The sequence below is a fragment of the Schistocerca gregaria genome, chromosome 1 (genome assembly GCF_023897955.1).
Source record: "Schistocerca gregaria isolate iqSchGreg1 chromosome 1, iqSchGreg1.2, whole genome shotgun sequence".
Lineage (NCBI taxonomy): Eukaryota > Metazoa > Arthropoda > Insecta > Orthoptera > Acrididae > Schistocerca > Schistocerca gregaria.
This window is the reverse complement of record NC_064920.1, coordinates 384,910,922-384,932,944: the sequence shown is the minus strand read 5'-3', so window position 1 is coordinate 384,932,944 and position 22,023 is coordinate 384,910,922.

Genomic DNA, 22,023 nt, shown 5'->3' with positions numbered 1-22,023 from the left:
GAAAATGCTAAGGAGAATACTAGAGCCAATTACAGAAGATGATGCCACCTACAGGATCAGACAACAGTGACCACACCCAAGAAGTCACAACTATAAGGACAAGGTTACTGGCCTTCTATGGACATTTGACACACAAGAACCCATCCACTCAGGAACAGGATCTTCACCATCACATACGGAAGGAAAGCATCCAAGAACAAATGTTTCACCACAGTGAAATAAGACCTGGAACACTTAAATTCTACTGAAACCACACAATATCAGTCCAAATTCTGGAAGATCACTCTCCAAGGGATATTCCCCCATGTCCCACATAAAATTAAAGCTTTAGGGGCTAAGAAAAAAAGAAGGACTAAGTGTCAAAATGAGTCCTGTGGTCCTAAGTAGGCCCTAATGAAAAGAAAAAGTGGTTTGGTATAATCCACATAGCTAATACAGTCCCTAGAGCTATAACTAACAGGTGTCACCTGGTGCATTTCTCACATTTGTATAAAATGTATACAACAACAATAACTTAATAACAATTTCTGTTTTTTGGTGAGGATGCTATTCTTGGAGGTACTCAATTGAAATATGTGGTTTATTAAAAACAAAGATTCCAAAACTTACCAAAGGGGAAATCGCCGGTAGATAGGCACAATAAATAAAACACACACATAGAATTTTGAGCTTTCGCAACCGGCGGCTGCTTTGTCAGGAAAGAGGGAAGGAAAAGGAAAGATGAAAGGATGTGGGTTTTAAGGGAGAGGGTAAGGAGTCATTCCAATCCCGGGAGCGGAAAGACTTACCTTAGGGGAAAAAAGGATAGGTATATACTAACGCGCGCGCACACACACACTCACACACACGCACACACACGCGCACACACGCGCACACACGCGCACATATACACAGACACCAGCCTGATTTCACCGAGGTCATGGAGCCATGGACTGTGCACCACTGCGTGTTTGCTTATGATAGTTCTGTGTATAATAATGAGTATCATTGCAGTTCAGTGAGAGTTTCACCGCCATTTCAATCTCACGAGACATGATAGTGTTCCCACTTTTAATGTTGGGTTGAATCATTTGGTTTATGAGGAACAGTGATGAATAGAAAACTGCTAGAGGCTCCTTGCTCAGTATGCACTGCAGAAAATGTTGAAAGAGCTTGGCAAGCCATACTTCATAGTCCTGGTTGATATGCTAGGAAACATTCTGCTGAACTGCACATAAGTAATCGTACAGTAAGGTGTATTTTGCATATTGGTTTAGGATTTCATACCTACAAAATGGCCATGGTGCAACAACTGAGGTTATGTACAGCAGCTAAATTTTGCTCAAGAAAATGGTCATACTTCAGCAAAATGACATTAGTTTGTTTATGAGTAATGAAGCTCATTTTCATTTAAGCAGCATGGTAAATCAGCAGAACAGTCATTAATGGGCCAGTGAAAACCCGAAACTAATGCATGAGAGACCATTACATAGTCCCAAGCTGGCTGACTAGGGTGCTGTAGCTGCCACATGTTCGTTGTGCTGTAACTGGTACAAATGTTACTGGTCCATACTTTTTTTCTAACAGGATAACCAGAGCACTGTAACTGTAACCTCAGAATGTTATAGACAGATCACTGAATTCTTCCTACCTGAACTAGAAGAAAACTTATTTCTAGCCAGTGTGTTTGGTTTCAGCAGGACAGGCTCAACTCTCACAGCAAGAAAATCAATGGAAGCTATTCAGACTTTTTTTTTGTATTCTTGGCCGTCTCACTCCCCAGACCTGTCCATGTGCGACTATTTTTTATGCGGTTACCTCAAGACAAGTAACGGGTGTAAACTGCATACACTTTAAGAACTGAAGGAAGCAATTCATGAGGAAGTTGTTCAAATTGATGGAGCAATGCTGGAGGGAGTGGGGAAGCCAACTTCTGAGAGCAGCCTGAGAAGTGCATCGCTGAAAATGGCCGTCACCTGGGAGATTATGTTTTCAAGCATTAATTGTATAAAATGGCAGCATCATTTGATTATTATTCTGTAAATACATTTTTTTTGAAACACAAGTAACAATTTTTTTAACATCCATCCTTTATGCCTCACCCGATATTACATTTCAACCACTTCAATTACCTTCTTTTACAATTTTCTCTCAGTCTGTAATTGCTTCTATACAATGATGTACTCCAGACCAACATTCTATTTGGCTGTGAGTATCAGTTTCCCATCAAAATGACAACAGCATGCTCTGGACATTATCTATACCTCTGTACTTTTTTGACACAGTCATTGGCAGAATACGGTTGTCCCTTTACACTGCTAAGTTTTGGGCTGCCACAGCTGATGAGTTTTATCCAAAGTCAAAACAGTGGTTGATATCAAACCTGAGACAAATGAGCTTGACATTATCAGCAAAACAACTGCTACATGTAGACCAGTTACATGTATAATATTGCAACTCAGGAACATGAAGTAATTTGCTAACAATCCAAGCTTTTACCAAGAGTCTTTCATTGCCTTCACAAAAAATGCACCTTCTGGCAACTATGGAATGGGATGACCACCTGACCTGTTCTGGTATTTAAAACATGTGCATAACACCCCCCCCCCCCCCTCCTCCCCATGTTTTCTTCTCCCAATAATGTCTAGGCTGTACTGTGCAAGGTAACCGTACAGAACATTATGTTCTTTCTATGGATGATGTTCAGGATTCTCACTAAATAATACCTCATTTGTAACTCTTGTGAATCTTCTGATCTGTCACACAGTATTTATTTCTCTTTAACAACTTTAGCTTCTTAAGCCTTTGGTTCACTGATTTTCAAATGTCAATTTTACACAAATGCAGTTTTACAGATAAATCACCTGGACAGGTTGTAGAACATGAACCTCTCTTTATTTTAAATCTTTTTATTCAGAAACAGCTGTTTGAGATGGGTACTTTCTTTTGTAGAACTAATAGTATGTGTCCTTATAAATCAAAATAGCTATTAGTAATGATGATGATAGAAGTGGACAGTTACTGCTTCACAATAAACCATTTAAAAATTACACTTTGTTTCATAGCTGGCTATCAAATCAAATCTAAAACAAACATTTTACTCCAGTTACTTCTGTACTTTGCTTGCAAAGCAAAAATAAATTTATTTTTTCTCAGATAGTGGTAGAACTAGCATCCTGCCTGCATTGAACACTACCTTCAAAAAATTAGATCTGGCAGATTTAGCACCGTGATTTTTATTACTACAAAACATTATTAGCTAGGAGTTAGACTTTAGTTTTTTTGTTATTGACCATGAGTGAGAACTGTCAGAGATGTCATAAGGAAGTGAGTACTGGGATACATTGTGAAGGTTACAGTAACTGGTTTCAGTGGTGGAAGTGTAGTGGGGAGAACACTGGGGATATCACAGATGTCCCATCTTGGAGCTGCTAGATGTGAAGTAGGAATAGTTTAATATAGAAGCATGAAAGAAAAATCTGTGCTCTTCAGGCACAGTTGGAAGAAGTAAGGAAGTAGCTAATGAGAACGTAAGCAGGGAATGCGGAAGATATGTGGTTGGAACTTGGAAGCTGGTAAGAAGACCGGAAGGTGGGGGATATGAACCGACTTCATACAAGTTCCAAAAACAGCTTCCAGCTGCCGGAGGGAAGTCAAGAGGAGCCTCAAGCAGCAACAGAGTAGGATATTTGCCAAAGACTTTGCCCATGACCAGGAAAAATAGGAACACTGCTCATTGGAGAGAAATGAAAATGTGACTGCTAGGTAGTAGTCATGCCACAGATATAGGTCCTCAGTTACAGGAGAAATTGGAATCAGTATCTGCACACTAGCTTTTTCAAGCTAAATGCAAGGCCCAATCAGATGACAGAGGGTTTAGGGACTTCATGTAAATATTTAAATAAAGATGATCAGATGGTAATAGTAAGTGGAGCAGAGAACAGCTTCGAAAGTGAGAGGAAATATGACATAGGTGGTGACTTGAACACTAAAGCCCCTTAACTGGGGGCACAAATGTGTGCCTGGTTGAACTATTCCAGTACCATGATTGCACATGCACTGACAGTGCTGTAGAGGGAGTTCAAGGGGAGCTGGAAATGATACGGATGACTGCTGATTTGACACACATTGCACTGGTGCTTCTTAAGACCACTGGGAGCTAGGTATGGCTGAATAGTGTTGGGAAAGTGAGGCTAGTGGGGTTAATTGAGTGTAGAGGGTTGGGATGGGGCCTTTAATGGTTCAGTCCCTGTTTTTATGGGAAGAAGAACCAGGTCCTTTTAGGATTCACCTTGGCAAGAAGTTTCTCTGACAACCATGTGTTTTAACTGATTTAGAGATTTCTGCAACAGGTACACTTTAGATAAAATGTACCACACTGGGCGTATGACCACAGGTAACAGCAAAGAAAAAGAAATATTAAGGATAAACATCCCAGAAATGTACACAGACTTGTCCATCTTCCATCTAAGTGTACAGTCTATTAAAATGATGTACAATAACTTGTAATGGATCTAAAGCTTCTGAACAGTATGTTGCTTGTGTGGCTGAGCACTAGTGTAGAGATGCTGAAATACAGCATGCGGTGCTCACACCTTACAGAATGGCAAGCTGTTATTGCAGAATTACCGAAGAGGAGAGGGAGGAAGGGATGGACAATGCATTTATAGCAGGCAAGAGACATTTGCGGACAAGATTTTTAACAAATTAACTTGACAGAGTCTTATCTCACAAAACTTACATAATTATATGTGGGTATGTGAATACCTGTAAAAACACTGTCACAGAAGTTATAAAAAGGTAGTGTCAGTCTTAGACCATGCACTTACAGATAACAGCAGCAAAAACTGCAATATAGGCCTATATACATGGTGGCTCACATAACACCCTTTTTATTCCCTGAAAGGTTCCAGATATCAAAAGAGGTTTTCTGCAACTGCTAGTATCCTGAGAGACATGACAGCTCGTGTGTGAATAATGCTCTGAAATCTGGTTTCGACTGAGATATTGAAAGAAGTATGGTTTTTGTAATGGACCTGCAAACTTCATAACTGCATTCAATAGCTCTTTGAAAGAGAATTACAGTGGCATATCATTTGTTAATATTGGCATTGAAATCATTCACAAAAGAATCAAAATAACGTATTAAAAATGGAAAGCAATGAGGTCAGAGTCGGCTGTGGCAGTATAAATACCACTAAGAGTTCTCATGCCAGCCCCCCCCCCCCCCCCCCCATTATATGCAGCAAGACAGGTCTAAACTACTAAGATAAAACTCCCATTTCTTATATAGCAGATAAAGAATCAGCCATGATTTTTCTATATGGAAATGTGGTGTATGTTAGCTTCTGGGGCATCAGATGTGATTTAGGAAAACTATTTCACATGCAGGTACGTTGTCAAAGCCAAAACAAAAAAGTCAGTTGCTCAGACTTCAAAATGATAGACAGCCCTATTTAACTGGCAGACAAAACTGCTGTATAAACTTCCTCAAATTTGGAGGAAAATCATCCTGACCTGTCTCTGCCTGGAGACACTCGAATGCTTCTTAAAAGCCAAAACACATGATGTTGGACAAATTATTCGAAACTGTAACTAGGCTGACTACACCTGAAATAAACTAAACATTTTATTCAGAATGACTGGCAACAATGTCAAACATAAAATAAATACTTTTCTTGCTTAGGCATGTGCCCAAATTGTTCAGCATCAACTTCATGCATATTTGCAATCACTGTTCGAGAGATAGATGAACAGATGAAAGAACACTGGATGATATTGACGTTGCATGCTGTGGCGATTTAATGGTGCATACAGTCTTGCGTAGTTGGGGCATCATGATAGATGGCTTCTTTTAGTTCTCCCCGTAAGGGGGGGGAATTAACAATAATAATGATAATGGAAGAGCAGTTGAATGGAATGGATACTGTCTTGAAAGGAGGATATAAGATGACCATCAACAAAAGCAAAACGAGGATAATGGAATGTAGTCGAATTAAGTCAGGCGATGCTGAGGGAATTAGATTAGGAAATGAGACACTTAAGTAGTAAAGGAGTTTTGCTATTTGGGGAGCAAAATAACAGATGATGGTCGAAGTAGAGAGGATATAAAATGTAGACTGGCAATGGCAAGGAAAGCGTTTCTGAAGAAGAGAAATTTGTTAACATCGAGTATTGATTTAAGTGTGAGGAAGTCATTTCTGAAAGTATTTGTATGGAGTATAGCCATGTATGGAAGTGAATCATGGACGATAAATAGTTTGGACAAGAAGAGAATAGAAGCTTTCGAAATGTGGTGTTACAGAAGAATGCTGAAGATTAGAAGGGGAGATCACATAACTAATGAGGAAGTATTGAATAGGATTGGGGAGAAGAGAAGTTTGTGGCATAACTTGACCAGAAGAAGGGATCGGTTGGTAGGACATGTTCTGAGGCATCAAGGGATCACCAATTTAGTATTGGAGGGCAGCGTGGAGGGTAAAAATCTTAGAGGGAGACCAAGAGATGGATACACTAAGCAGATTCAGAAGGATGTAGGTTGCAGTAGGTACTGGGAGATGATGAAGCTTGCACAGGATAGAGTAGCATGGAGAGCTGCAGCAAACTAGTCTCAGGACTGAAGACCACAACAACACAAACAACAATAAAAATTAAGAGGAGTCAAACCAGAGAACCTGGCCAGCCATTTTCCTGCGGCACTCTGTCCTATCCAACAGTCAGGAAACTTTTCATTCAGCATTTGTCTTGCAGCATGAGAAGCATGTAGAAGAGTGCACTGGGCAACCGCCTTGGAAAGACATACAGCGTCATTTATCCAGCTCTTCAACACGAACAGGTATAACATTCATAAGAAAGTTTCCAAGATATCTCAGTAGAATTGTTGGGTCAACTGAGCTGCCCAATCCACCAGTTGGCATTGACCAGTGACATAAGGGTGTGGTGGTCATGATGGCGTGGAGTTTAGTTTACGAGTGTGTTGTGTTTGTATATTTCATCTTGCTGCAGTTTGTGGTGTTCTCTGGTGGTGTGTGTATGGTCAGCACATTCTGTAGTGCGTGGGTTCATTTGGGTGTCTGTGCTTGAAGTGTGCATTTCAGTGAGTTAAGAATTAAGTTTCCATTGTGTTTACATTATTGTGGTGTCATTTGATGTTACTGCTTTACTGTTTGTTGCACAGTAAGTCATTTAATTCAATTTGTGGCTTCTTTAGTTGGGTATGGATATGACTTGTAAGTTTAATAGTGTGCATCTGCGAGCTGAAATGGGGAACGACACGTTGGCCGTAATTAAGTTTCTTCAACTTCTTGGGCTTGTCGCGGAGATAGTAAAATACGGCGTATGCAAGCAGAATATGCGAGTTGGGGTTGTTTTTGTTTGTTCGTGTGTATGTGTGTGTTTGGAGGGGGGGGGGGGGGGGGGGTGGGGGGGACCGGAACTTTTTTGGGGTAAGTAGTCTTTTCTTGGGTCTATTGTTCGCAGGGTTTTTGTGTGTTGTTGGGAAGTGTTATTTACTGCACGTGTTGGTGGTTGATACTTTGGTATCGGTACTTGTGGTTGATTTGTGTATCTCAGGGGAAGTACTAGATTTCAATTTTTTTGTATCATCAATTGTATCTGAGCTACATAGGTCATTGGAAGTGACCTATTCCAATGTGTCATCGTAGCTGTGTGTGTTTTCCTATCACGAGCTGCTGTTGACCTATATAGGTCAAGGGAAGTGTCCGATTCCAATGAGTGATCATAATTACGTGTTTCAGTATTGTGAGCTGCTGCTGACCTACATAGGTCAAGACAAGTGCCAGATTCCAATTTTTGTTGTTCTTGATGTTGGTTTTATGGTATCTAAATTTGCGGTGTGATTATAATTTCTGGAATAGATGGTTTTTATTTTGTGGTATCAACAATTGTGGTTGAGCTATGTAGGTGAAGGGAAGTGAGCTATTCCTGTTGATATTGTAAGTGTAGCGGATTTTGGGAATTTTGTGGTGGTTTTATGTTGCCGTTTCGTGTGGTTTGTGGTCGTGGTGTGTGTGTTTTCATATTTAGTTTATCCCCACAGAAAAACTCCCAATTTCCCACGCTGGTCCCGTTAGTTTGATTATATTTTTGGAGGGACATGTGTTAGTTGGTTTTATTTTCGCGTTTGATGTTGTGTTTATGTAATGACGTCATAGGTGCCACATTGGAAATGTTGAGAATGGTTGTTTCCACCATATTGGTGATGTCATGGGTCAAAGCAGACTAGTGGAATCAGACACTTCTGTAATCCTGATTTTTTTATGATGCCGTACCATATATTTCCGTTCTTTAGTAGTTGTGCTGAGCCTGATGGAGCCACCACGGGATTTCAGCTGCCTTGTAGTGCATATTATGTATATTTCCATTACCATGGTGCATAAACACTGATTTGTCAGTAAAAACCACACACTGGAAAAATGTGGTGTCAGCTCCCAGGCACCCCAGAGGAAATCAACAAAATTCCATTACTTATTTCAAATCAATCTTCCAAGTGCCTAATGTAGTGGCAGATGTTGTTGTTGTGGTCTTATGTCCTGAGACTGGTTTGATGCAGCTCTCCATGCTACTATATCCTGTGCAAGCTGCTTCATCTCCCAGTACCTACTGCAACCTACATCCTTCTGAATCTGCTTAGTGTATTCATCTCTTGGTCTCCCCCTACGATTTTTACCTTCCACGCTGCCCTCCAATACTAAATTGGTGATCCCTTGATGCCTCAGAACCTACCAATCGATCCCTCCTTCTGGTCAAGTTGTGCCACAAACTTCTCTTCTCCCCAATCATATTCAACACCTCCTCATTAGTTATGTGAGCTACCCATCTAATCTTCAGCATTCTTCTGTAGCATACATTTGAAAAGCTTCTATTCTCTTGTTGTCCAAACTATTTATCGTCCCTGTTTCACTTCCATACATGGCTACACTCCATACAAATACTTTCAGAAATGACTTCCTGACCCTTAAATCTATACTCGATGTTAACAAATTTCTCTTCTTCAGAAACGCTTTTCTTGCCATTGCCAGTCTACATTTTATATCCTCTCTACTTCGACCATCATCAGTTATTTTGCTCCCCAAATAGCAAAACTCCTTTACTACTTTAAATGTCTCGTTTCCTAATCTAATTCCCTCAGCACCATCTGATTTAATTCGACTACATTCCATTATCCTTGTTTTGCTTTTGTTGATGTTCATCTTATATCCTCCTATCAAGACACTGTCCATTCCGTTCAACTGCTCTTCCAAGTCCTTTGCTGTCTCTGACAGAATTACGATGTCATCGGCAAACCTCAAAGTTTTTAGTTCGGCTCCAAGGATTTTAATTCCTACTCCGAATTTTTCTTTTGTTTCGTTTACTGCTTGCTCAATATACAGATTGAATAGCATCGGGGAGAGGCTACAACCCTGTCTCACTCCCTTCCCAACCACTGATTCCCTTTCATGCCCCTCAACTCTTACAACTGCCATCTGATTTCTATAAAAATTGTAAATAGCCTTTCGATTCCTGTATTTTACCCCTGCCACCTTTAGAATTTGAAAGAGAGTATTGCAGTCAACATTGTCAAAAGCTTTCTCTAAGTCTACAAATGTTAGAAACATAGGCTTGCCCTTCCTTAATCTAGCTACTAAGATAAGTCGTAGGGACAGTATTACCTCACGTGTTCCAACATTTCTACGGAATCCAAACTGATCTTCCCCAAGGTCGGCTTCTACTAGTTTTTCCATTTGTCTGTAAAGAATTTGCGTTAGTGTTTTGCAGCTGTGACTTATTAAACTGATAGTTCGGTAATTTTCACATCTGTCAACACCTGCTTTCTTTGGGATTGGAATTATTATATTATTCTTGAAGTCTGAGGGTATTTCGCCTGTCTCATACATCTTGCTCACCAGATGGTAGAGTTTTGTCAGGACTGGCTCTCCCAAGGCCGCCAGTAGTTCCAATGGAATGTTGTCTACTCCAGCGGCCTTGTTTCGACCCATGTCTTTCAGCGCTCTGTCAAACTCCTCATGCAGTATCGTATCTCCCATTTCATCTTCATCCTCTTCCATTTCCATAATACTGTCCTTGTATAGATCCTCTATATACTCCTTCCACCTTTCTGCCTTCCCTTCTTTGCCTAGAACTGTGTTTCCATCTGAGCTCTTGATGTTCATACAAGTGGTTCTCATATCTCCAAAGGTCTCTTTAATTTTCCTGTAGGCAGTTTCTATCTTACCCCTAGTGAGATAAGCCTCTACATCCTTTTTGCCTGCTTCATTTACTGTATTTTTATATATTCTCCTTTCATCAATTAAATTCAATATTTCTTCTGTTACCCAAGGATTTCTACTAGCCCTCGTCTTTTTACCTACTTATCCTCTGCTGCCTTTACTACTTCATCCCTCAAACCTACCCATTCTTCTTCTACTGTATTTCTTTCCCCCATTCCTGTCAAATGTTCCTTTATGCTCTCCCCGAAACTCTGTACAACCTCCGGTTTTTTCAGTTTATCCAGGTCCCATCTCCTTAATTTCCCACCTTTCTGCAGTTTTAATCTACAGGTCATAACCAATAGATTGTGGTCAGAGTCCACATCTGCCCCTGGAAATGTCTTACAATTTAAAACCTGGTTCCTAAATCTCTGTCTTACCATTATATAATCTATCTGATACCTTTTAGTATCTCCAGGATTCTTCCATGTATACAACCTTCTTTCATGATTCTTGAACCAAGTGTTAGCTATGATTAAGTTGTGCTCTGTGCAAAATTCTACCAGGCGGCTTCCTCTTTCATTTCTTATCCCCAATCCATATTCACCCACTACGTTTCCTTCTCTCCCCCTTTTCCTACACTCGAATTCCAGTCACCCATGACTATTAAATTTTCGTCTCCCTTCACTCTCTGAATAATTTCTTTTATTTCATCATACATTTTTTCAATCTCTTCGTCACCTGCAGAGCTAGTTGGCATATAAACTTGTACTACTGTAGTAGGGGTGGGCTTCGTGTCTATCTTGGCCACAATAATGCATTCACTGTGCTGTTTGTAATAGCTTACCTGCATTCCTGTTTTCTTATTCATAATTAAACCTACTCCTGCATTACCTCTACTTGATTTTGTGTTTATAACCCTGTAGTGACCTGACAAGAAGTCTAGTTCCTCTTGCCACCAAACTACACTAATTCCCACTATATCTAACTTTAACCTATCCATTTCCCTTTTTTAAATTTTCTAACCTACCTGCCCGATTAAGGGATCTGACATTCCACGCTCCGACCAGTAGAACGCCAGTTTTCTTTCTCCTGATAATGACATCATCTTGAGTAGTCCCTGCCCGGAGATCCGAATGGGGGACTATTTCACCCAAGAGGACGCCATCATCATTTAATCACACAGTAAAGCTGCATGCCCTCGGGAAAAATGACGGCCGCAGTGTCCCCTTGCTTTCATCAGTTAGCAGTACCAGCACAGCAAGGCCATTTTGGTTAGTGTTACAAGGCCGGATCAGTCAATCATCCAGACTGTTGCCCCTGCAACTACTGAAAAGGCTGCTGAGCCTTTTCAGGAACCACACGTTTGTCCGGCCTCTCAACAGATAACCCTCCATTGTGGTTGCACCTACAGTATGGCTATCTGTATCGCTGAGGCACGCAAGCCTCCCCACCAACGGCAAGGTCCATGGTTCATGGGGAGGGGGAGTGATCGATAAGGACGAAATTTATGTCAATGCAAGATGTGAATAACACTTGTCTGTCTGATCCCACATTCCTTGGCAATGTGCCTTGTGTTTCCATGCAGACTGATGTATGTCATAGCCAGAGCAGCTTCTTCATTTGCACTGTCAGTTGCAGTATTCATCCTCATCCTCTGTTTGACGTTGAAGCTGTTTAGTCATATTAGTGACCTAATAATTTGTGCAGTGCCTGGTCCAATGGACTGCAATGATCAGAATAGACATTGCATTACCCTATCATACCATTTAAGTGGATTTTTTTGAAATTTGCCGTAAAAATCCAGCATACCATACTTCTCCTCATTGGTGCACATGCCTGCATGCAAGGAATGTTGAAGCAGAAATGACCTGCTAATATAAGCCACACTTATTGCTAATTTTGCAGTGCAGGCAAGAAAATTGTCGAAAGGCTTGATACAGTGAAGTAGCCTAGCATGAATGTGTTTATAACTACCACCCTGGCCAACCTGCCTTTTAATTTTAGGATATTTCTGGTGCTTTTGCAAAGAGTTTCAACCTCAAAATTAATAAGCATTATATCACTGTACTAGCCTTTTCAAGTGCTTTTGGAATGGATACAAGAAACACCATTCTATTTTTAAAAAATCATACTTGCTTCAATATCTCTACAGATACAAGAGTTGAGATTCCATGATGTAACAAAAGTATGTGCCCCCCAGGATGCTATCATTTGCTTAAAAAAAAAAAAAACTTTTTTCACAAATTAAAAGAGGTGTTAAGTCTTTAGTGAATAATAACATAATGAGTCTAAAGGCAGGCTCAGAAAATTCGATAATACTGGGGACTCAAAGGAATCCTCTGCAAGCCTAAAATATATATTTTTCTAAATTCTGCACAATGTTCAAACTGTATGTTGAGGAGACTAATTATGCAGCAGCAGCATCGACTAAAAGTAAATCAATAATTGCAGGTATTAGATAGCCCAAGGACACTAACATTGCGCCTCCATTCTTAAGAAAAGCACTGTACTGATCTAATGTTGCCAAATTATCATCACACTTACATAAAGCTTACAGTCTATGGATAAAAAATGATGCATAATGCAATAAATAAAAGTAAAGCAGCATAATGCAATAAATAAAAGTAAAGCAGCATGGAACGTCATAAAAGAAGAAACCAAAAAGGCAAACAATTACAACAACACAAAAATAACAGCAAAGGAACAAGAATTAACAAATTTTGTGAATGACTATCTTTTTCAAGTATCACAGAGAAGATGTAACAAAATTTTCTTTAGGTGCAGAAGGCACACATGAGTTGTGTCCCTATTATAGAAAGGTAATGCACAAATATTCCAAACTATGAGCCACTCTCGCTATAGACTGAAATAATAGAATCAGCCACGACAACTGATTAATGATGGTGGAAAGCTTTGGCAGAATGCAAATATTTAGGGATAAATGCAATAACTCGCCAAACAGTAGATGTGTCGAGCTGCTCAGGCAAATAAACAATACTGAAAATTTTGACATCTTTCAGATCAATACTTTTGATAGACCAGAGAATGCAAAGAATGGAGGGAAGAGGGTAATGAGTACTGGACGAGTGAAGTCAAACTGCTGGTGCAGGGTGGAGGTAGACAGTGATGTCAGAACGATTACAGGAATAAAGGCTGTGTTGCACAGACAATTCTCATCTGTGCTCTTCATTAGAGAGCCCTGGACCACAGTTAGATGTGGCCATTTACTTGCGTGGAAGCTGGGCATGGGATAGCCAACACCGAAAGTGGGTGGAGAAAGAATTAGCTGTGTATAAAACTGGTTATCTGTTATAAAAATAATGATTTGAAAACAAAGAACATTATAGTTAATTACATAAGTTAGAGCACAATAATTTAAAATCAAGTGAATAAAAAAAGCCTCAACATTTATATTTCTTTTTAAAATATTTTCTGGTGCCTGCAACTTCACACGTCATATCATTCCACATGCCTTAACACTTGAGTAGCCCTTCTTCGCTACAAGCTTTCTGACTGAAGAGTGTACAACACTTTCCCATAGTTAACAGTGAACATGAAAAAAACTTGTTACTTGACTGCCCCTCCACCCCTTCCCTCAGAGGAAATTATCTCTACAATTCAACTTGTTTGTAAACATACCAGCAGTGTTTTCATAGCAAACGTTTAGGGAATAGTTTCGTGCAATATTTAATGAAAACAGTATTCGTAACACTATTTCAACAAAAAATTAATTTCTGGGTAAAGCATAAGAGGCAATGCAGATCATTTTCTGGTACTAAAATGGCAAAACAAGATAAAAATTGTTTTCGCAGGCAATGTAATCAAGTGGTGGTTTCGTATCTTAGATATAAACAACTTCACTAGGGGTCTTAGAGAATGCGGGGTTCAATGATACTTGGCCTGTATGCGGCCGCTAAAAATACAGAAAAGAAAAAGAAAACAAAAATTGCTCAGGTAGGCTGATCTGTTACTACATCTCTGAATTGCAGATGGGTTTCCTACGTGTAAATGTTCAGAAAAACAAGAACACCGCTTTCATTGAAGTTTTTTTCTATGCACTTGCAAAAATTTAAGACCGGTTACGAGTTTTTTCTATAAAAGCGCGACACTGTGTACCTCTCCGAACTATGTCTTAAGTTACGCACACGATTGCATCATCTAAAAAGCATAACGTTATCCTCATAATGAGTCGACAAAAATGAAGCCAGTTATTTGTCTGTTTGACTTTATCAACGAATAATAAACTAACCAACATTCTAGCTTTGGGCGAAGCACTTCTTGAAAGTCTGCTAGCTGTCATTGAATAGTAAAACAACTTACACATACGTACCTCTCCAAATAAAATTTTCATGGACTGCATAACATGGTTTTTAAAATATACAGCTGACACCTTCTCCTTCTCTGCCGGTATCAATTCCCTGTGCAAGAAATGTCGTTTAAAAACTTTTTTATTTATAGCACAAGTTGTAAACTTCAGATTTATGAATATTGTAACATTAATACACAAGAAGAAAAGTATAAACAATTTCTAAGCGCGCTCGGTGAGCATCGCCGGTTTAACAAAACGTAACCAAACTCTGAATCATATAAACGCTAAAAACAGAAGCTTTACTAACAATGAAACATCCAGATAGTAATAATCGCTCATTATAAACAGATTACTTTAAAGGTGCTACGCTCCTTCATTGCAGAACAAAAAAGAAACGAACTATAAACTGACACCCACCCTCACCGACCTCACGCTCCTCCTAACCAACTGCGGGAAGCGTGGTGATCTTGGGGCAGAGGGTGAAATTAAGACACTATCGATATACTCTCACTCATCGATTGTTTAAATTGATGACCGATGAAATAAAAACCGCCATGTTTAAAAGCTCCTGAAATAAAAAATTGGTAAGTGCGTAAACGTCTGCTGCTAGAGTCAGTTAACGCTAGTGCATTGATGGTACACACAGATGAAAGTATTTGCAGCCATGGCCGTCTCTTATTCATCGACAATTATTTGATGAAGTTGCCTCATATCCAGCAAACTAAGAAATCGATGCTTTTGCATGCAGATGTGGTTGGTCCCACTTGAGTCGATTCTGTGGCCAGTTTAAGTAAATCTTAATTCATATAATTAATATGGGATTTACATGCCACCTTATTAAATTTAACTGAAGTCCTCTCTGCTGTTTTAATTCAGAGATGTAATCCAGTAAAATATGCCGTTTGTAATCAGTCATATAGCAGGTACAGTTTTTACGAACAATTTTACATACCTATCATTCACGGCCAGTGACTGAGATTTTCAAAATCTGATTATGGATTTTCATGGTCTCTAGCATTTAATTTGTATAACCTTACAAATCGGTAGTCTAAGGGTCAGCATTCATATTATAAAACGTATATTAACAACAAGTGACAGACTAGAAGCACCATAAGAACTGTGTCAATGCTTACGAAAGTCATGTACGGTACCGGTAACCCCATCATTGCACGTTTGTTTGGAGTTAAGTGACATTTTCCTCTTTATTTACAACACTGCGAATTTTAGTTTTAGTGTGGGTTGCTAGTTAATATTTTGTTTTCTTTCTTTGAAAAATTAGTAATGTGTAAGCCACTGAATTTACATGAGGGATTTCAGTCTGTAAACCGATATCCAAATAGCTTAAAATCCAGTACCAAACATTCTTTTTAACGTTTACACGTTTCAAAATAATATTTAGAATTGTCAGTCAAACATAATATGGTCGCTAACGTTACAATAAGGAAAAATAATCAGCAAAAAAATTATCAAATCAGCTTCAAGTATATGGAAATAGAAATATAAAATCACACTTCAGTAGATCCAACCTAAGTGAATCACAGAAAGAAAATTAAATCCAAACTGACTCATCATTTCTTAATTCATCGCTCCTATTCTATTTCTAGACATGAGATTTGATTGTGTGAAATTATTGTGTAATCTTAGTTTGTTTATACGTTATGCGTAATGATTGAGACTGACATATTATCATTCACATGCTGACATATTTTAATCACAGGTTTACTTATTACTGGTCTGTAATTTTTCTGTGTGTCCATTCATTCTGACAACCAGCCACCATTCAGATATCCATATTTTTTAAGTTTGATTCACGGGGGGTGATTAAATTCCATTTACAGACTTTGAGGTTATTTACCACATACAGAAACACAGCTTTCTTGCTACAAGCAAAATACCACAATATATGTCTCTCTCTGACTCTTACTGCATGTTGTACAAGTAGGGTTTGATGTGACGACCACTGACCTCACCACAAACACAATATCTCTATATTATGTTCTGGTACATATGCTTCCCAATTAAACAGAGTTGTAGCCCATACCAGTAGGTGGATGCCATAGGAGTCAAGGATTTCACAAGATCACACAGGTACTTATATAGTGGGTTCAGGTCGGGCGACCATGCAGGCCATGCAATTGGGCCCCACGGCCAATCCATTGTAGCCCAAACCATTGGTTCAGATGATCTCAAACTAACAAACAGGTGGTGTACTACCATGCTGGAATTACATGTTTTGACACACATGCAGTGGCATACCTTCCAAGAGCTCTTGCAGTACATCATCAAGGAACTGCAAGAACGCAGCACATGTGGGATGTAATGGAAAAATGTATGGCCCAACCACATATGCATCCATGAATATTGCCAAATGTTCAGACCACATAATTTCTGAAACTTATGGGGACACACAGCATAGGGTTTCCAACATTTCAAACTGGCTGTTGTGGGAGCTGAGGTCACCTTCCCTGGTGAACTTGGTTTCTTGCTTGAAAAGGATCTGCCATGGGAGGTTGGGTTCATCTACACAGTAGTGCAAGGACCACCTGCAGAAATGGGTTTGTGAGGTAAAATCCCATGGCTGCATTGCATGTACCTTCTTGGGGTGGTATGGCTGTAGCTGGTGCTGACGCAGAACAAGCCTGACAGAGCAGTGACCCACATTCAGTCTATTTACTATTTTTCTGGTACTCATTGTCATGTCTCCTTCCACTACATGGAGTATGGCCTCTTCAAACTTGAGTGTGCAGCACCACCATGGAGCCCAACAGTCGGCCAAGCTGGTGATGAATGCAACTGTCTCTGAGGCCCACTAGTGAACCTTAGAAAAGAGGGATTGTAGAGGTGTTTGGCAGTGTGGCAGTTGCTCTACATACAATTGATGAGCAGCCCTCCATTTGCACTGAGCTTCGCCATATAAAAACATTTTGCTGGCGTATTCCGCAAATAGGTAGTTCACCACAGTCACCAGCAACACCCTAGAGATGAACTGTACATACACCTTGCATTCTGTACTGTAGTGGATGATTACTACTTCACAGTTATGCACATGAACAAAGATCACAAGCACAATAGCAGCTACAAAGTACTCTGAGCAGATCAAAGACTCAACTGAGTGGCATGCAAATAAACCTGTAGTAGATGCAAGGCATTAGATGATCAGTACTCTACTCAGTGGCACTGAAATGCTGAAGATTTGAAAATGTACTGGAGTATTTTGCATGTAGCAGGAAAACAGTACGATTCCAAACATGAGTTCCTGCACTAAATGTAACCGTCTTGGTTCCCACTACAAGGCCTCAATGTCTGTAAAGGAAATCTAGTTGCATCTGCTATAACAGCTGTGCAACTTTTGGTTGATTCCATATTGGCTGTTCAGTTTATTTACTGCCTTGACATGAAGCACAAATACAAAATTAAATTAAATGCTCCTGGTGACACTAATCACAGTACATCCAATAACAGCTATAATAGCTAACAGCATTAATTCAAATGTCCTTATTTGCAAGTACATTTACATGCTATCCTGTTCAATATTTACGTTATATTAGTCCATAAATAACTGAGATACGAAAACTATGTTTTTACTAACAAGTAATATTTTCATTTCATTCAATTAAATTAATCTTTTAGTAAATTTACTTCTATAAATTTAATTATACTATTTTGACATTGTTGTTTCTACTGCAGGAAGATATTGAATACTTCTTGTAAAACAGTGGGTAAGTTCCTCAGATAGAAAGGGGAAATTAGATTTATTCATTGAGTGTAAACAGTTATGAATATATTTAAATTTTTCATGTTGCAGATAGTGAAGCACTGCTTTAATTAGCTCCAGGCTAAATACGCCATATGTAGAGCAGGTATTATTCTTCTGTTGCAGCTTATAGATTTTATGTAGTTTTGTTAATGTTTCAATTGTGACACAATTGTGAATTAATGGATATAAAATTTGAGATGAAAAGTACGTTTGATATTGACAATAAAAATACAATACCAAGTTTTTAAAGAACAGAATAACTAACTTGACACTCCAAATTCAAATACACATAAAGATGCAGGCAGATACATGACTCTTACTGTCATGAACAGGTTGGCCACTTATAATCCATAGATGGGACGGGATGGGGGATCGAGTGTCTTATCGTTGGATACCTCCTCTGAGACAAATTGGGATTATAGCCTTTTTTGTTCCAATGTGTAATTTTCGAGATATTCCACTGTCTTCAGTTAAAATAAACACCCTGTATAGATTGATGATGATAATGAAATAATGATCATGGTTTGAGGTTTCCTTATTGGGACTACCTATGAGCTCTCAGCCTCAAAGGACTGTGTCGTTACAGCTCATTGGGAGACCGCCTACGAGTTAGCAGCCTCATGGGACTGTGTCGATGTTAATCTTCGCTGCTCCTCAGTATATTGCTATTCTCAAGTTTCGTAGACGTTACTCTCAGAGGTTCTGTTTAGCTCAGTTCTTGCAATAAATAGTTGCTATTGCAAAGTGTATGTTTCACTTCAGTGAGTCTCCCTCCTCTTCTAGAGGTTAGTACATAAAGTTTGTTTCAAGTCACTAAATGTTCTCACTCTCAAATACAAGATGAATAAAATCTGGGAATTCACAGCTAAATGTTCTCATTCTCAAATACAAGATGAATAAAATCTGGGAATTCAACCATCATGAGCCACAATTCTTCTTTGGTTCCACCCCCACAGCGATTATTGCCTGACAGTGAGGTATATGTGTATCATGATTGGTTGAAATTGATAGAGTGGTTTAGGAGGGGATATGGGAAACACGCGCACACACACACACACAAACACACACACACACACACACACACACACACATGCACACACATATATACATTTTTATAACATGTTTGGATTATAGGCTTCTTCACTATTGTGAAAATATTTTCACAAAAACAAGGGTGATTGCTATAACAAACTGAATTAATCATAATTAATTATTACTTTCTAATGAGCCACTAGAGACCATGGGCCCCTTACATCAAAATAATCAGAAGGCCTCCCTTAAAGTTTCAGAAAGTTTGTTGGTGGAATTATGATTCACAGTGTATATTTTCAGGTGGCTCTGTCGCTGAGTCTTTAACTATGAGCTGTGTGCAATTAGATCTATTTTCATATGTTGCCTATAAGGACACATCAGGCATTAATTCGAATATTCTGGTTCATGAATTACTTGCACTTCTTTGAGACAATTTATATTTGAAAATTACCAGTATGGTACATTATTTCAGTTAGTTGTCACAGCTATATCTTAGTTTGCTAAATGTACCTCTTCAAGGAAGATATGGATATTCCCTTCCAACTGCTTTATTTTTAGTTTGGAATGGTAGTACTGAAACGTTAGAAGTTAAAGTCCATAGAAATATATGCTAAATTCTCGATAGTTACTGGCTAAGTATATATGAAACTATGTGTTACTGTGGGAAAGCACAATTTAAGTTACTGTAAAAGAATTTCAATCAATAATTCTCTCTCTATACATTAGCAGTAGTATTATGGTTTCCTGGATTGTGTTCTGTGAAATGTGAACATGTTTTAAATAATAACTAATCTATGAAAATAGTATTTGGTATTACCTTAATTTTACATTATACAGTTTTGCAGGACCATTTGTACATTATCATGCACTGTTACGTTTTCATCCATACACAAACCGTGTTTATGTTAATTTGATTGGTGAGTTAACTTATCATTCCATGTTTAAACGTAATTGTTTGGTCACGATACCTACAGTGTGTCCAGTGAAGGTGTTCCTAATTTCAAAATTAAATTTCCTGAAAACTGAGACCGATAGACAACTACAACAAATGGCATGTTTGTTGTGAAAGCTGCTAGAATTTTATACGTACATTTCGAAATAGTTCCAAAAGCCGCTAACAGATGGCACTGTAATCGGAATGCATGATGCCTATAAATAGCGCACAGCAGCTCAGAACGAACAGTTACACCATTGAAACATGAGAGAGGGTTAGCATACCAAAGGAAGAGGTAGAAATCATGTATTCCACTGAGCAACATGTTTTCTAGTGCTGGAATACCACAGGGTAGCATACAGCCATATGGCAATAAGGTGTAGCTTTCAAATACTATTCACAGGCTCTTCACCAGACTCCAATGTACAAGGAGTGTGACTGTTGATCTGTCGAGGAATGTTGGCCCCAGACAAAGTGTAGTTACTCCTGAAAATGTCGCCACAGTTTCTATAATTATTCGTCAAATCCAAGGAAACCCATCTGAGGAATTGCAGCAGAGACTGGTTTGAAGTGTTTCAGCATGCAGAAAATACTGAGACAAAGCTGACACATGTTTACGTTCACACCTATGTGAGCTGCACGACAGAGGGCTGACATAGCTTACTACATTCTCACTATGATTGCTGATGAGGGATTTGATGTTGGCTGGTTCACAGATGAAGAACATTTCCACTGCAATGGAGTCGTGTAAACAAAACTGGCGAATTTGGGGTTCTTAAAATCCCCATTTGCGTGAAGCAAAACAACTGTATTTCAAAATGATTCGAATGGCTCTAAGCACTATAGGACTTAACATCTGAGGTCATCAGTCCTCTAGACTTAGAACTAATTAAACCTAACTAACCTGCTCCTCTGGCTCTGCGGGTTGGGTTGGATTGTTTGGGGGAAGAGACCAAACTGTGAGGTCATCGGTCTCATTGGATTAGGAAAGGACGGGGAAGGAAGTCGGCCGTGCCCTTTCAAAGGAACCATCCCGGTATTTACCTGGGGCGATTTAGGGAAATCACAGAAAACCTAAATCAGGATGGCAGAACAGGGGATTGAACCGTCATCCTCCCGAATGCGAATCCAGTGTCCTAACTAACCTAATGACATCACACACATCCATGCTCGAGGCAGGATTCGAACCTGCGACCATAGCAGTAGTGCGGTTCTGGACTGAAGCACCTAGAACCGCTCGGCCACAGTGGCCCGCGAAACAACTGTATTCTCCCAAGGTCATTGTTTGGGTTGGAATATGCAGTAGAGCATTACTGGCCCTTTTTTCATGCAAGGAAGTTTCAGTGAACGTTACGGTGCAATTTTGGAACAGTTTGTCGACACACATCTGGTGTAGGAGGATTGACCAGTCACAGAGTGGTCATGCAGGATGGTGCTAGAACACATCACATTGAACAGGTATTTCCCTTTCTTGATCAATGCACCGTGTGGGATTAGCCGAGTGGTCTTAGGCGCTGCAGTCATGGACAGTGCGGCTGGACCCATCAGAGGTTTGAGTCCTACCTTGGGCATGGGTGTGTGTGTTTGTCCTTATGATAATTAAGGTTAAGTAGTGTGTAAGCTTACGGACTGATGACCTTAGCAGTTAAGCCCCATAAGATTTCACACACATTTGAACTTTTTTTATGAATACTCCAGGAATAGAGTCATTGTCTTGGATTATTGCAAGTTTACTGGCGAAATGATTGATTGGCCTCCATATTCGCCCTACGTGTTCCTTGTGATTACTTTTTGTGGGGAA